An 18,299-nucleotide genomic window follows, 5' to 3' on the forward strand; every position below is an offset into this window, starting at 1 on the left:
AAAAAATCAAGTGACTCTTAACTTTTCTTCTTCACGTAGCAGTCAACATACACCACCACCGATCTCTACAACAACAACCAACTATTCCACCACCCATAACCTCTTTCTCATTTTCTTGTTTTTCTTGAGTTTCATTATTAATGGTGAGCTCTAAGCTCGAATTAAATTGGAGCTCGTCAAAACCATCAAACAACACAGTCAATAATAAATAGTTTTCAACAGCAGAGCAAACACCAATAAATAAAAAACGAGCTCCGTCTTCATCGAGGTACTAATTGTTCCCGTCGTTGGGAGTTCTGAAGAACTTTTTTTGGCAAATCTCAATACCAAAATGCTAAGAACAAGGAGCTACAAATCACCAACTCAAAAGCCCCAATTGAATTGGAGCACATTTCGTCGAATTTAGAAATTAGGGTTTTCAATATTAAAAAAAATTCAAAGTCATGCGATGAAGCTCCAGCCAATGAAATACAAAACTCAGTCTTAACTTACTCAAGATAGAGATGGTAATGTTTCTCCTAAAATGAATATTAATAACACCGAATAATCAACCAAATAGACATTTTAGTAACCTATATTGAAGTTCAAATCAAAACAAAATGCACATAAAAACAATAAAGAAGCAACAAAAATGAAGGATGTACCTATGTTGACGCTCAAATCAGAGGAATTATAGAGAATTTGAGAGAAAAATAAAAAAAGGCAGAAATTGAAAAAGGAAAGCTTAGTGAGAGGTGGAGTAGTGTGTAACAGAGAATTGATAATAAATATGTGTTTATTATAGAAAATATACGACATGGGTCATTTGGGGTAATTTTTACAAAATTAAGACATTTTACTTGTAAATAATTGTAGCGGGCTGACATATTGCATAATTTTCCCTTAGGTGGAATAATCTCTGTATACATGTTAAATAATTATAAACAACATGGTTTGAACCAAAGGTTTCTATCAAATTAGTAATAAATACACATTACTGATACAATTGTCTAACTTTCTATTCAAATCAGTGTACTATGATCTACCAATTCAAAATGAAATCCAGATAACCAAAAGACAAGGAAGATGATACTACATTACTCATATTAAGTCGATATTCTAAGAAGAAGATAATAAAGAGTATTACACTAAAGTTATTTCATTCTCTATCGCTCTTTCCCTTCCTTCATCTGGCAAATGACTTCTCTTGGATCATTAATTAAAAAAGTCATTTACCCTAATTTCCAGAAAATAAGTTTCTTAGGAAAATTATTTTTCCAAGGTTTTGAAGTATTTAAAGTCATTTGGTAGTTGATTAGAATTATGCAGGTGACTAATAAAACAAATATTAATTATGAGAAAATATATATTCCTTCTATTTTAAAATAGTTGGTCCTTGTTGACTTGACATTCTCTTAAGAAAATATTTATTAGGACTTATTTACCATATTAATCTTATTAATTATACTTTGAGATATAAATTTAAGTATATTCACTTTGTTTAGTAATTTAATGATAGGAGTAGTATTGAAAGAACATACTAAAATTCTTTTGAATTCATAATAGGTACAACTAAATTAAAATAAATAATTTTAGAAAGAAGCTCAACTATTTTGAAGCGGAGGAAGTATATTATTTTATGCAATGTATATAGATCTAGTTATTTATATATGGTGTATTAGTTAGTTCAACTTTTATCATGCATAAAGTAGTATGTATATATATGTGTGTCTCTGTGTGTGTATGTATACACCCTCAAAACTTATACATGTATAATTAGTTATGCGAGTTTCTTAATCGTAAACTAACCACCGTATTCATTTTATATATGAATAAATTACCTGCTAACCAGCTATCAAAAGACCCACTAGCATAACAAAAAAAATAGAAAATGAGAAAATATTTTTCACTATACCAAGCACGATTACCATATAGGATTGTTTGGTAGGCAGACTAAATTATTTTGGAATAAGATAAAATAATCTCAAACTAGATAGGGTATCCTAGGGTTAAGCCTCAGATAAGATTTATATCATGTCTTTACACAATTTATCAAACACGTCATATATAAATTTTATCCCAACTTAATCCTGGAATGTCCTACCATATCAACAACTCCTATATATAGGTAGTCAGCTCGCCCAAATTAGCTGCAAGTGAGAAAACCTCATTTGGAGGTATGTGTATGTGAAAGAGAGGTTTGAATCAAGCAATGACCATATTTCGACACTCCTATGCATATTTAGGGGAAGGGAGAAAGTAGGATGAAGCAAGCAATTGTTCCTTCAAAAAATTATCAATCATCCATATGAGTGATTTTGAATTTCTTTCCCTTTGCTACACTTCAGAGAGAACATTAATGAGGCTATTATTAGCATCAGATGATGCTAATTATTCCCGCCATTTGGTTAATTATCATCCAACAATTTGGGGATGTCATTTTCTCTCACACTCCTTTACTCACTGTATGTAGTTCCTCCACTCGAACTCTTAAAAAATGTCATCGGATGCATATCAAATCCTTAAAAGAATGCATTGAAGGATTCAAAATAAGTGGGACAACATTTCTGAAAAGTCTTAGCACGGAACATACTTCCATATATTCTGTTTGAATTTGTCAAAACTAATACACTAATAATAATATGCTCAATTTTTCCCTATGCAGGAAATTACTACCCAAGAAAAACATGAACATGGAGTATATCTCTTAATAGTATTAAAATTCAACCATCTAATCTATGACAATCAGTACTAGTATATCTCTTACTTAAGTACTGAAACATCTACGTCCAATAAGTTATGTTACCTTTTGAATTCATAAGCTATTCATTTCACAGCATCGAATAGGGTTGCATTTATTGGTGGAATTAATTAAGGAGTTTTAACATAATCAAACTTGAGTTTGTTATTAATAATTTCCTTTTAATAGGTTTAGTAAATACATTAGCCAAATTCATTTGACTTCACTAATGTGATAAAAGTCATTCCATCTTGAGTTTACTTTCTTACACAACTATGTCAAATTTATGTATTTTAATTTTTCATTGTTTAATTTTTATATGCTTGAACTAGGGTGTCTTGACTATCACAAAATTGAGCTCATATTTTGCAAAATCAATAGATTCTCTTAATAATTTCTCAACCACTCAACTCAAATCAATAGATTCTCTTAATAATCCCTCAACCACTCAACTCCTTTAATTTGCTTTTTACTAATGCAAGTCTATTTCTTCATTTCAAGAAATTATACCTCCTCCTAAGGTAAACATCAATCACATGGTAAATTTATTTTCTCACTTTCTCGCTATTCAATTTGTATTTATATATCCTTATAATTAAATTAGTATGAAACTTAGAGTTTCGTAATTTTTTAATTTTCTAAGAAAATTAAAAACTTGACTACCGACCCTTCCAATAACATTTGCTTGCCCAAGTTAAGCCACAATTTTGTTTCATCATGATTAGTTAACTCGATTAGTATATAGGGTATTTTTTCTTTTATATTTAAGTGACTAAATTTATTTAGCACTCTTTGTTGGGTTATGGATCTTTTTTCCTTTCTATGTGGATAAATAAAGTCTAATTTGGACCAACCCACTTTTGCCTATAGACCCAATTCTATGGGACATATATAAAAAAATTTTTAAGTCTTATTTCAATATTCAAAAAGAGAGTTTTAGCAGCCACAAAAGAGAGAAAGTGTGAAGATTTTTGCACTAAAATTTCAGCCACAACATCTAACTTCAAATTGTGATTTTCGCTTCATTTCTTGTTTGATTGAGCTAATTTTTGGACAGATTGTTCTTCTTATCTCAATTTTACGGAGGTGAATTTGGTGTCTTGTAGCTCCTATTTTTATTCGTGAACAGTAGATGCATTTTGATATTTGTGCTCCTTTTAATTCTATAGTTTAGGTGCTATCTTGTTGTGTTGTTGCTCGTTGTTTGCTACTTATTTTGTGGCCAATTTTGGAGAATAATATTGTAACTCTTTGTGATTATAGTGGAGGTTTGGTCCCATAGTTTTTTTACTCTTCACATCAAAGGGTTTTCCACGTAAATTTTGTGTCTCGTGTGGTTGATTTTATTTTTATCTTGTTGTGTTCGCTTGGTTAATTTATTTGCTACCATATTACCTTTGTTTTTATTAAGTTTTCTTGTCTCCTCTTGGTTCAAATTGAAAGTAAAAGATTAGATTGGGGTATTCTTTCGCTGCTACCCTATCATTCACTTTGATAGTGCCTTGCCTCTTCTCAAACAAAGTGGTATCAGAGCATAGGTTCTTATTGATTGTCAACTTAAAAGATGAAGAAAAATATGGGGAAAAATGATGTGTTTGAATGGTAGTAATTATCATACTTGGAAAGGTAATATGAAAGGTCTTTCCTTTGTCAAGAAAATGCATTTACTTGTGTTTGCGTCTACTAAATCTCAATCTGTGATAGATGAGGATTGGAAATTTGAGCACCGACAGGTTTGTGCCTATTTGAGACAATGGGTTGAAGAAAATGTTAGAAGCCATATTATGAATGAGACATATGCAAGAAGTTTGTGGGACAAGCTTGAGACACTTTATGCTTCGAAGACTGGCAATAACAAGTTGTTCTAGCTTAGGCAATTGATGAATATTAGGTGTAAGAGGGAATTCCTATTTTTTATTGTATAAATAATCTTCAGGATGTCCTTGATCAGCTGTTCAAAATAGGTGTAAAGTTTGATGAAGTAATTCAGGGACTTTGGTTTCTTAATATGTTGCTGCTTGACTCTTTGAAAACTCTTTGAGTTTCTTTGACTAATTCTGCTCCCAGTGGTGTTGTAACTATGGAATATGTTAAGAGTGGTGTCTTAAATATAGGAATGAGAAGAAAATCTCAGGCCTTATCTTCTTTATCTTCACACTCTGATGTTTTGGTGATTGAAAAAGGGGGGAGAAACAAGTCCAGAGGTTCGAACGATAGAGATAAATATAGAAGCAAGTCAAAGTCTAAATTCAAGAATGTTACATGTGATTATTACAACAAAAAGAGGCATATCATGAAATATTGTTACAATTATAAGAGAGATATGAGACAACAAAAGAAAAAAGATGATAATGAAAACAGTGTTGTTGTTATTACTAATGATGATCTTCTTGTTTCTTGTGGTAAGAATGCCATTAATATTTTTCTTGAAGAGTCTAGATGGTTTGTGAATTCTAGTGGTACTTCTCATTTTACATCAAATAAGAAATTGTTTTCTTCTATACTCCAAGAAATTTTAGGATGTTGAAAATAGGCAATAATGATGAAGTTTAAGTACTTGAAATTGGCATTGTTTATTTAAAAAGTAACAATGGTTCAAAACTAGTTCTCAATAATGTCAAGCATGCTCTAGATGTTCGCTTGAATATGATTTTGGTAGTGAACCTTGATGATGAGGGTTATGTTAACACCCTTTGTGCTAGCCAGTGGAAGCTTACTAAAAGTTCAATGATTGTGGCTCGAGGTGACCAGTTTTCTAACTTGTACGTATTTCATGGCTCCACTTCTAGAGGCTTAGTAAACTTGGTGGAGAATGATACTTCATCAGAGTTATGGCATAGAAGATTGAGTTATATGAGTGAGAAGAGGATTGATAGTTTTGCTAAGAAAAATTTACTTCTACAGTGAAACAAGCAAAGTTAAAGAAGTGTGTTCATTGCTTAGCCAGTAAATTGAAAAGAGTTTCTTTTCAGAGTCATCCGCTTTCAAGAAAGCTTGATTTGCTAGAGTTGGTATATTCTGATATGTGTGGTCCTTTTAAAGTAAGGTCACATGGTGGAGCACTTTATTATGTGACTTATTGATGATCATTCTCATAAATTCTAGGTATTTCCTTTGAAGTCCAAGGATCAAGTACTTGATGTGTTCAAGGGTTTCCAGGCCTTGATTGAGAGATAGACAGGGAAATAATTGAATGTATCTGCTCAGAGAAATATTGCAGAGAGCAGGGTATTCGATATCATAAAACTCCTCCAAAAACTCTCTACTTAAATGGTTTAGCAGAGAGGATGAATAGTACTCTAGTTGAGAGAGTTATTGTAAGACCCCGTAAAATTCTAATCTTAACTCAGTTCATTAAAGCTTGAAAAGAGGTCCCAGACTTAGAAATTTCAGTCAAGTATTTATACTTAGAATATTTTAGCCTTCATAAGTTGGCAATCCTATTTCATGACCCTTATGACCTTAAAATATTGAGTTTTAGGTTGATTTATGGTCAAGAATGTCAGTAGGTCACTTCGGGTGAGTTTTAAATTTTTTGGACCTCGTTTGAACCATGTCCAGGTGACTAAAACAGTGGGTCGACACGATCTCAATGCATTGCATCGCCTATCGCGTCGATAGATAAATTTCCACCCAGCTTTCAGTGCAATTCCAGTGAACCAATACAAACTCGATGTGGTGCATTGGCCATCGCATCGATACCATCGATGCGGTGCGTCGGTCTGCGCGTCATGGGCATGTTTTTTGTTTTTTTAATTCCACATCCAGATGGGTAAATGGGTCTTCATCCCACTTCTATTCAGCCCTCAAAACACAAAATTAAGTCAGTCTTAGGGCTAAAACTCTCATCCTCTCAATAACAAACCCTAGGGGATCTAATTTCAAATTTAAAATTCAAGAACACACCATCAATCTTCAAGGATTCAAGTACCAAGGTATGTGAAGTGTTTATCCAAGTGTTTCCTTCCATTCTTGGAGTTAGAGAAACTCTTTTAAACTACAAGTTAATTGATTTCAAGAATTCTATGTGGGATTTGAGTGTATTCATGATTATAATGTTAATTGTGTTCTAACCCATGGTTTATTCAAAGTTTCATGTGAAAATATTTATCATGTGTGTAGTATCATGTGAATTCATGTTAAAAGCCCTTGATTTTTGAATTGGGATTTGAAATTATAATGCTTGCATGTTGTTTAGTATCATGTGCATAGATTATGTTTCCCAAGTACTTGATAAATTGCTCATATGAATTAAATGTGAAAAATCATGAAATACTAGCATATTTGCAAGCTTATATCTTACAAGTGTTTGATAGAATGCCTTTATGAATGAATTGTGAGCAAGTGAACATTGTGACGCTTTTCAAGTTTACGTTATGATTTACTTTTTATGCTATCGAGTCTTGGGGGTATCCAATACCCAAAAATTTAGCTTCTTACCTAGAGTTACAATAGTTACAGAACAGTCTCAGTAGCATCACAAACAATAGTACTCAGTAATCAGTCACAGTCTCAGTTCAGTATATAGTTCAGAACTCGGTAGTATTTCATCAGTCAGTGGCACTCAGTAAACTCTGTTAAGTTTAGTTAGACAACGCAATCAGTAATAGTTCATTCCAGCCTAGTACAGTTTAGAAATCAGTTCAGTGTCTATTCAGTTGGGAGTAGGATTTAGCACCGAGTGAGTACAGGGATGACGGCTTCCCCGTTAGAGAGGCAGAGTCGTTAGTAGCAGTCCCTATACTCCAGAACTACGTAGCCAGTACAGGATGAGGAGTCACTCATCATACTAGGCTTGACTACCTCCTAGGGGTCACCCGTTAGACTAGGCTTGACTACCTCCCAGGGGTCACCCGTTAGACTAGGCTTGACTCCGCCCAAGTGTCACCCGTCAGTTAGGCTTGGTATCCTAGTTTTCCAGTGTTAGTACCTGTGGCATGGTATTAGAACCCTTTCAAGTGGGGTCACAGGTTGGACCCTTATCAGCTCAGATTTAGGGTATGTCAGTTAGATGATTACCTCCCATAGTTTTAGTTTTAGTTTCAGTCTCAGTATAAAACTCAGTTTAGTTCTACCGAATCAGGACTGTCAGACATAGTCACCCATCTAAGTATAGAACTCAGTTCAGTTCTAAAAAATCAGGACTATCAAAAACAGTCACCCAGTTATCAGTAATATAGTTATCAGTCAACTCAGATATTAGTCATCCGGTTATCTGAACTCAGTATCCAATGTTACTATGATCTCAAACACAGTATTTGTAGATATGTTCAGTATTGCATAATCAATGTTTTATCAGTTTTCAATTATGCATGTACTCTCATTCAGTTGTATTCATACTATTCAGTCAGTTATTATTCATTCATATAAACCTCTGCATATCAGCCTACCTCACTTAGCATACCAGTACATTCAAAGTACTAATGCATACCTCTTCTTTTGCGCTATGATGTTTTATATCATAGGTTCAGATGCATGGGCTCCTGACCGTACTTATTAGCCTAGATTATCAGCAGCAGACCTAGTGATGAGTCCTCATTATTCGAGGACAAAGTTGTCATATTATTTCATTATGTCAGTATTGAGTTTATTTCAGTAGTCGGGTTAGTTGGGGACTTGTCCCATTAACTCTATGTTCAACCAAATAGAGGCTTTCAAACTAGACTTTCAAACAGTATTTAGTTGTACGAATTATTATTACAGTTGGTATTCTTTATCAGTATTTTAGGTTTTGAACCTTATGGCATTTTAGCCTATTTTTCCGTATTTATTACAGTATTATTATTTAGTGCTCACAGCAGATGTCAGTCATGGGTTAGCTTGTGGTCCTTCGGGGTTATAGGCATCGTGTAGCATCCGGGGTAAAGACTCAGAGCATTAAAAACTTAGTATCAAAGTTTAAGGTTCAACAGAGTCCTAGGAAGTTTGAAAGCCGCGTCTAGTAGAGTCTTGTGCATGGGTGTGTGGCATGCCACACTTATGAACAAGAGGCTATGAGGTGTTTTAGGAAAAGTTTCCCTTCTTTCAGTATTCATGTTATGCGAGTGAGCATGATCTAAAGCTAAACTTTCAGTTTAATTCATTCATTCCTTCCGTCTACAGAACATGCCTCCCATAAAAGTTAATGGAAAAAGGAATGAAAATCAACCAGCACCTCCGCCCATTCATGCAGATCCCCTGAATGAGCATGTGTCTCACTCCGAACTTAGGACTGCTTTCACTGCTTTAGCTTATTCAGTAGTATCCCAAAACAATCAGATGGCTACAATCCTATCTAGCTTTTTGGCTTGCACTCAACAAAGTGAGGAAGGGGAGTTTAGGAAGAATAAAAGGTCTAGAACAAATAATTCTAAGCCAAGATCAGGGAGTAATAGTCGCTCCTAATTCCGTTAGAGATTCTCAACCCCAGTTCCACCTTCATTCAAAGTGACAGTGCTTAAGTCTAAGAATGACAGTCAAGATGGAGCAACAGGCTCTAAGTCACAAGGTAGTGGGAAGGGTGTTCGTACTAATCTGCTTTGTGGAGAATGTGGTAAGAACCATAAGAGAGTGTGTAGAGATGGCAGTGATGTTTATTTTGGGTGTGGTAAGCTAGGCCATAGAATCAGAGATTGTCCTCAGTCAAATTCACGGAGTCAACATATCCGTTCCTCAGCCTAGTTCGGTCGCCCGAATTAGCAGGGTGCCACTTCCAGTGCCATCGGTGAGAAATACCCAAACAGGCTTTATGCACTTCAGTTTAGACAGGACTAGGAAAATTTCGCTGATGTGGTCACTAATACGTTACAGATCTTCCATTTACATGTTCCAGGAGCTTCTTTGTCTCTGGTAACTCTTTACATAGCAATCAACTTTAAAGTCAGGCTAGGAATATAAACTGAACCTTTTTAGTGCCTACCCCAGTAGGAAACTCTATTCCAGCTAGACGAGTATACAGAAATTGTTCGGTTACAATATTTCAGCGGGGAGAATTTTATTCGTGGATTCAAGTTTATGGCTTTTGAGATTTAGTTATTTGTTACTAATTTTGAAAATCAGTACATTAATAGTGGCTTTGATATTTTTTTGATGTGAAAGAGGTAATATTTGAATTGTTTTTTTTTTTGTAATTTAAAAATGACATTAAATGAAAAAAAAAATGAATTTGGTCTTCTCTGTTTGAATGTTTAGGCTTGAATATGTAGATATTTTTTTTGATTTCGTGTTTCCTATTAGCGGTCTTAACTCGGAAGTTCAAGCTCAAATTTATAGGCGTTTAAAATCAGAGGAAACACATGATTTTGTTATTATGCTTATTTACGATCATGATTTTCTTAGTTAAAATTTGCTTTTATTTATTTATTTATTTATTTATTTATTTTTCTTCTCTCTTCTAAACTTCCAAATATAAAACCAAAATATTTTTATAGGAAGAAGTTTGTTCTTGGTTCTATTCATTTTATTATGATTATTTATGAGTACTTAAATCTGTTTTGGTCTAGGTAAAAGAGAAGCTCTTGTTTCATCTTCGAAAGGTGTTGGAAATTTGTTTGTTTAGTTTAAAATTAATTCAATGCATGTAATTCGATTTTAGTTGCTTTAATTGGTTCTGGGCATTTTCATTCTAATGGACTAGTGTCACATCTCAGCAAAAGTAATCTTAAATGATAGTTTGAATCGTAAATGATATATATATATATATATATATTATGTATGTATGTATATATGTATGTATGTATATATGTATGTATATATGTATGTATGTATATTACTAGGTTTACTTGTAATTGTTTGTTTAAATTCGGAACAAGCATAGTTAGACAGTAAGGTTGAATGGATATTGTATTTGAAAAATGTATTGATTTTGGCTTTGATTAAATACTAATTCAACTGGAGTTTATCTTGTTTGAGTTAAATAAATCGTAATTAAGGAGAAAATTTTCCCTTTTATGGCCATTTTAGGTGTAAAAGTATGTTTATTAAGAATACAACAATAAATCCGGTGTATTCCCACAAAGTAAAGTTTGGGGAGGGTAAAATGTACACAGTCCATACCGCTACCTCCGAAGAAGTAGAGAGGCTATTTTCGATAGACCCCCGACTCAGAATAGAGAATAGTATACAAGGTCGTAGTGAAACATAAAGCAGGATGGAAGACATAATAGAAATAAGGAATAAGAAATAGTAAAATAGATATCAGAGAAATACGAAATAATAAAAATACGAGTAATTCGAATAAGAAATAAGAGATAGGACACCCACCATTTAGTAACATACACTCACAGACCAAAGACACCCACCACACCCAAACTCTCCTAGAAGCTCCTACTAACGGACACAGTCCTAGTATTACTAACCCGGATACACAAGAGCTCTCCTAACACCTTGCTACAAACCACACACTCACACTAGCCTCCTACCCTTATCCGCGACCTCCACACCTTCCTAACTAGGGTCATGTCTACAGTAAACTGTAGCGATCATGTTATGTCTAATCACTTCCCTTCAGTATTTCTTCGGCCCATCTCTACTCCTTCTAAAGTCATCCAAAGCTAGCCTTTCTCACCTATGAACTGGGGCATCCGTGCCCCTCCTCATCACATGCCCAAACCATCTCAGCCTTCCTTCTCACATCTTGTCCTCCACTGAAGCCACTCTCATCTTCTCCCTAATAGTCTCATTCCTAACTCTATCCCCTCTAGTAATTCCACACATCCAACACAACATTCTCATTTCTACCACATTCAATCATTGAATATGGGATTTCTTGACTGGCCAACACTCTGCTCCATATAGCATGGCCGGACGGACTGTCACTCTGTAGAATTTTCCATTAAGCTTAAAGGGCACCTTCTTATCACACAACACTCCCGAGGCAAGCCTCCACTTCATCCAACTTACTCCAATACGTTTAGAGACATCCTCATCAATCTAGCCATTCTCCTGAATCATAGACCCAAGATACTTAAAACTATCCCTCTTAGAAATATCCTGGGAATCCAACCTCACCACCACATCGTTCTCCTAACTTGAGTCACTAAAATTGCATTCTATATACTCTATCTTGGACCTACTCAATCTGAACCCCTTAGATTAAGGGTTTGCCTCCAAACCTCCAATCTTTCACTCACACCCTCCCGTGTCTCATCAATCAGCACTACATCATCCGCAAATAACATACACCAAGGCACCTCACCTTAACTACTACACGTCAGCACGTTCATCACTAACGCAACCAGAAATGGGATAAGAGTCGACCCTTGATGCAAATCTGTCTTGATCAAAAAATGCCCTGAGTCTCCTCTCTCCGTCCTCGCCCGAGTCTTCCATCCATCGTACATGTCCTTAATAGCTCTAATGTGTGCCATCGAAACCCCTCTTACCTCTAAGTATCTCTAAAAAACCATTCTAGGGAATTTTTTATACGCTTTCTCTTGGTCGATGAACACCATGTGAAAATCCATCTTTCTTTCCCTATATTGCTTCACCAATCTCCTCACCAGATGGATTGCCTCTGTTGTCGAGCGACCAAGCATTAAACCAAACTGATTCTCCAAAATGGACACGACCCTCCTCAATCTCCGCTCAACCACCCTCTTCCAAATTTTTATAGTGTGACTCAACAACTTAATACCCTTATAGTTGTTATAACTCCGAATGTCACCCTTGTTTTTATATAACAAAATCATCATACACCATCTCCAAGCCTCAAGCATTCTCGTAGTCTTAAAATTGTCTTTAAATAAATCAGTTAACCACCTTAAACCTACTTTACCAGTACACTTCTAAAAATCTACCTGAATTTCGTCAGGCCCTGTCGCCCAACCCCTCCGCATCTTACGAATAGCCTCTTTGACCTCCTCAACCTTAAAACGTCTACAGTAACTGAAATCACGGCTCTTCTTCGAGCGCTCCAGCTCCCCTAACTCAAAGCCTCTGTCCCCCTTCTCGTTTAAAAGTCTATGAAAATACTCCTGCTACCTCTTCTTAATATGAACATCCTACTCCAAAACTCTACCATCCTCACCCTTAATGCACTTCACTTGATCGAGGTCATTACCATTTATCTCCCTAGACTTAGCAAGCCTATACAACCTTTTTCTCATATTTTTCCTTAACCCCACATACAAGTTCTCAAACATTATTCTCTTAGCAGTCGCAACTACTAACTTAGCCTCCTTCTTTGCTACTTTGTAAACTTCCCTATTCACCCATTTCTCATCTTCTTCTTTACTCTCAATCAACTTAACATATGCCCCCTTCTTAATCTCCAATTTCTTCTTAACTTTTTCATTCCTCCACTAGTCCCCCTTATGCCGACCTACTCGACCTCTCGAAATACCCAACACCTCTCTAGTTGTCTCTGTGATGCAGCTGGCAGCCTTGTCCCACACAACATCCATATCCCCCCTACACTCCCACACCCCCAATCCCACCACATTCTCCCCTATCTCCCATACACTAACTAGCGTTAAACCACCCCACTTAATTTTGGGTCAACCCTCACCGACCCTACTCTTTCTGATAATTAATTCCATCACCAAAAGCCTGTGCTGGGTTGAAATGTGCTCACTCGAAATGACTTTACAGTCCTTACATAAAACCCTATCCTCTTTCCTAAGCAGCAGAAAATCAATCTGAGTCTTGGCTAACGTGCTTTTGAAGGTAATCAGGTAATCCTCTTTCTTAAGAAAGCTCGAATTAACTACTACCAGCCTAAAGGCCCTCGAAAAAACTAATAGAGCATCCCCCTCACCATTTATATCACCGAAACCAAAACCTCCATGCACATCATCATAACCTCCCGGTAAAACCCTAATATGCCCATTGAAGTCCCCTGCTATGACAATCTTCTTCGAGATAAGCACGCTTCTCACCACCTCATCCAAAGTCTCCTAAAATATCGCTTTCACCTCATCTTCCAAGCCCACCTGTGACACATAAACACTATACACATGCAATCAAAACCCCCCAATGTCCAACTTAATCGTCATCAGCCTATCACTAACCCTCTTAACCTCTACCACCTATCCTCTAAGCTCCTTATCTACTAAGATGCCCACTCCATTCCGGTGCCTCTCACTCCCTGAGTACCACAACTTGAACCCATCCACATCTCTAGCCTTAGACCCTACCCACTTAGTCTCCTGAACACACACAATATTGATCCTCCTCTTCTTAAGAATGTTTATTAAGAATATTAGGCCAAAATTTAATTTAAGGTGTAATTAATTAATTTAATCATGAGAAAAAGAAGATTTGGATATGAATTTATTCTAAAAAAAAAATCCAAAAAAAGAGAAAGGAAAACAATTATAAGGGAGAGAATTTGTAAAAGAATGATTTAGGGTTTTAACCTCTAGAAAATTAAGGTTTAACATACAAGTGAAATTTAACGATAAAGTCGGAAAGCCCTGCTACTAACCATTTGTTATAATAAAATTATCATACTATTTGAAGCCGATCTAATTGGGTTAGGTAGATTCTAAACATGTTAGATTCTTATATAGATTTTGAAAAATGGTAGTGATTCATAAATTCCACAAAGACGCGAGAAATATATAAAAAATTATGGTAAGGCTGAAAAGTACTGCTACCGGTAAGCCACATATTAATATAATAAGACAGTTTTAATAAATATAAAATAAATAAAAAGCAGGATATAAGTAATTTTAGGGCTAATAAATATTTTATATCCAAAGATTAATTCAAGATAGACTTAAGTCATTAGAGCGACCGTGCTAGAATTACAAAACTCGAGGGGTGCCTCTTACCTTTCTTTCGGTCAATAGAATTTCTTGTTCGGTCTTCTATTTTCGAAGACCAATAAAGAGTTATTTCCATATCACTATAGATTCAATAAGGTGACTTCAAACGCCATAACTCATTTCCAAGTGATGATTCTATAAATAAAATAATTCCTATTCAAAATTGTCACTTCAATTGGAAAAACTCATCGACTCCTCGATGAAAAATAGGTGTGGCACCTTTTAGTTCAGTATTTCAGGGTGAACGTTCAGGCCTAGTTATGCTTTCTCCTATTGAGACTGGTCATATAGGTTGTTATGTATGTAATGAGATTGGCCATATGGCCAGGGAATGCACCCACCGGGTGGTTTGGAATACTTTTATTCCAACTCTGAAGGGTAGGGGTGTGACCAAAGGTATGAGGGGTAGAGGTAGTGGAGCTTGTAAGGGTTTTTCTTGGGCTACTCAGGCAGTTGGTGGCGTAGGGCCACCCAGGTAGTTGGTGGTCGTAGGGAAGTGCTATGCAATATCAGTCAAAACTGAGGTAAAGACTTTTGATGTTGTGATTACAGCTTTCATCCCCATTTGTTTTAGACCTATATCTATATTATTTGATTCCGGATCTATTTTCTCTTATGTGTCTGTATAGTTTGCTTCGGGTTTAAATTCTGTTAGTGAGCCTTTTGTCATGCTTATTTGTGTATCTACCCTGATAGGTGATTCTTTAGGAGCACCGATCTTGTGTTATGAATTTTGATGGGTATGAGACATTGGTAGACTTGGTTGTGTTATATATGGTTGATTTTGATGTTATTTTGGGTATGGATTGATTGGATCCTTGTCATGTTATCTTAGATTGTTTTGCTAAGACTGTGACCTTAGTTTTGACGGTGTGCCAAGGATAGCTTAGAAGGGTGTACCTCATTCAGGTCCAAAGAGGACTATATCTTATGTTCAGGCTCGTAAATATATTGAGAGGGGATGTTTATCTTACTTGGCTCATATTCATGACACCGGTGTTTTTTTATCATGTTCATATTGTACTCAGTTTATGAATGTGTTTCCTACTGAATTGTCTGGTATGCCTTTAGAGCGAGATATTGATTTTGCTATTAATGTTGAGTCGAGCACCAAGCCCATTCCTATTCTTCCTTATAGGATATCCCCAACAGAGATAAAGGAACTGAAGGATCAGTTACAGGATTTGTTGGATAAAGGATTTATCCCACCTAGTATTTCACCTTGGGCTGCGCCTATCTTATTTATAAATAAAAAGGATGGATCTATGCGGATATATATTGATTATCTGTAGTTAAATAAAGTGACAGTTAGGAATAAGTGTCCTCTTCCTCGTATTAATGATTTATTTGATCAACTTTGGGGTACTTTGGTGTTTTCAAAAATTAATTTGAGGTTCGGTTATCACCAGTTGAGGATTAGAGCTTCAGATATTCTGAAGACAACTTTTCAAACTCAATATGGTCATTGTGAGTTCTTGGTCATGTCCTTTGAGTTGACCAATTTCCCTGTCGCGATCATGGAGTTAATGAACTGGGTATTTTGATTGTATCTTGACTCCTTTGTAATTGTATTTATACATGATATCTTAGTTTATTACATGAGTGAGGTTGAGCATGAGGAGCATTTCCAAATTATGCATTAGAGATTGAAGGATGAAAAGTTATATGCTAAGTTCTCTAAGTGTGAGTTTTTGTTGGAGTCTGTTTCTTTCTTGGGTTATGTGGTGACTAAGGAAGGTATTTTGGTTCAACCAACGAAGGTTACAACTTACTAGCATTTTTATAAGCCTAAACTATCATGTTTTTTTATTGATTTGTTGTTAATTTCTTACTTAATGCTCTTTTGTGTAGGTAAAACTAATATAAGAAAATGAGCAAGGAACTTGATAAAAATGAGTTAAGGGAAAGGAATATGAGCAAAAAGAACAAAAGCTGAAATTACAGGTCTAGGAGTCGACCCTCAGTTACTGCATCGCGGCCTGAGGATCGCGATAGCGATATGACTACCGTGATCGCGACCCAAAGATGGCTATCATGGAAGAGCTGAAAAGTTTCAAGTGTATTTTTGTAATATTTGACAAAAATGGAATTGGGGCTTACATAGAGGTACTTAGTTCATTTTTTTACACAATCTTTTATCTTATATACTATCTTATCCTTAGTTTAGAGTTTTTGTAATTTCTTGGGGCTTGGAGCTAAAATTTGTGACTAATTTTAGACAAGAATTAATTATAGGAACTCCAAAGTATAGATTTGGCACACCCACTAAAGATTTATAGGATTCTATAGTGTGGTTTTCCCTCTCTTTATTTTCTTATGGATAACTTTGATGGAAATATTGGTTTATTTGTGTTTATTATCATTATGATTTGCTAGATCTACCTCTTGGGATTATACTAGAATAGGATACAATTGTGTGTGGGTTGTGCTATATTTGTGTGTATTTTAGTTTGTTTATGATTGGTTCTATTATTCCTTGATTAAATTAGTTGGGATTTGTGGGCGAAAGTCCCAAATGCCCAAATGGGTTTGATGGATGAAAATCCCAATATCTTGAAAGCTCAAACCATCCTTGAAAGAGGGATGTGGGAATCAAAGAAATAGTAAACAATTTATGGGTATGTCTTGCCAATTTTTCACTATCTTAGACATAAGGGTGATTAGGAGGTTGACTATACCGTTGGCGTTATCCTAGAAATAGGGATACCCAATTGAGGTGTTGGTTGGATTTAATTGTTACACTTGTTAGGTACTTAAAAGGGTCAATGAGTGACATCTTTGAGGTTTTGTTGAAGAACTAGCTTCAAGGACTTTAAACCTAGCCTACCACATCATCAACTATTAGAATTTGCATTGAATTATCATGTTCCCATGCATAACTTTCCTCTAAGAAAGCATAGTCCCAAGATCCATTTCAATTGATTATACTCTAATTATTCTTGGTCTCAAATTAGTCCCTTAGAAGCCTAAGAATTGCCTTCACATTAAACAAGATTGAAAACCCCCAAACCATTTTGTACAATAGGTTTGAATCTAGCAAGCTACTTTTATTTCAAATTTACTCAATCGCCACTCACATTATTCCTCGTGGATTCAACCCCGACTCTTAGTTGGATAAATATATTGACAACAAACGTCTTGCACTTAAATTAACGTGTAAGTTGAGTGTTATAAAAAATGGTGGTGTTGTCGGGGAACAATTGGCGTATTGAGTTAGTTTGAGATTTTACCTTACTTGCCTTGATTCAAACTTGTAAATATTTATTTGTGATTTTCTTTTGTTTTTTGTCTTAGGTAGGTTTTTATTTTTGTTTTTTTTGTCACTATGGCATCATAGAATGAATATGAGTTCAGTGGTTGGAGACCCTATCGTGACAATCCATGTCCATATTGTAATGGACTTCACTTTTGGCAAGATTGTAGATATGCTCTCCAGAGAGATATGTGTGTACCATCTCGATCTTATAGGGAGTATGGTTGTTCTTTATGTGGTGATCGTGATATACATTGGAGTGATTTTCCAAATGCCCCTACCCCCGTTATGCTAACCCAATTGCTAGTTCTTCTTATGATTTTGATAGATCTTATGGTCAAGAAAAGTAAGAACGAAGCACCAGAAAAAGTGGCATTAAAGCAATGCTTCAACTTATCTTGGATCGGGTGGAATCAACGAAGGATAACATACAGCTCATGCATCAAGACATGGGGGCATGTAAAGAGGGAATCGAAAGGATGAAGGAAGTGGGTATGGAGGCTAATTTTTCAAATATCAGGGTATGCCCACTCTTCCAAATGGGCTCAAAGTTGATGAATCCTTGGTGATTTCCCAACCA

This window comes from Capsicum annuum, chromosome 6 (genome assembly GCF_002878395.1).
Source record: "Capsicum annuum cultivar UCD-10X-F1 chromosome 6, UCD10Xv1.1, whole genome shotgun sequence".
NCBI lineage: Eukaryota > Viridiplantae > Streptophyta > Magnoliopsida > Solanales > Solanaceae > Capsicum > Capsicum annuum.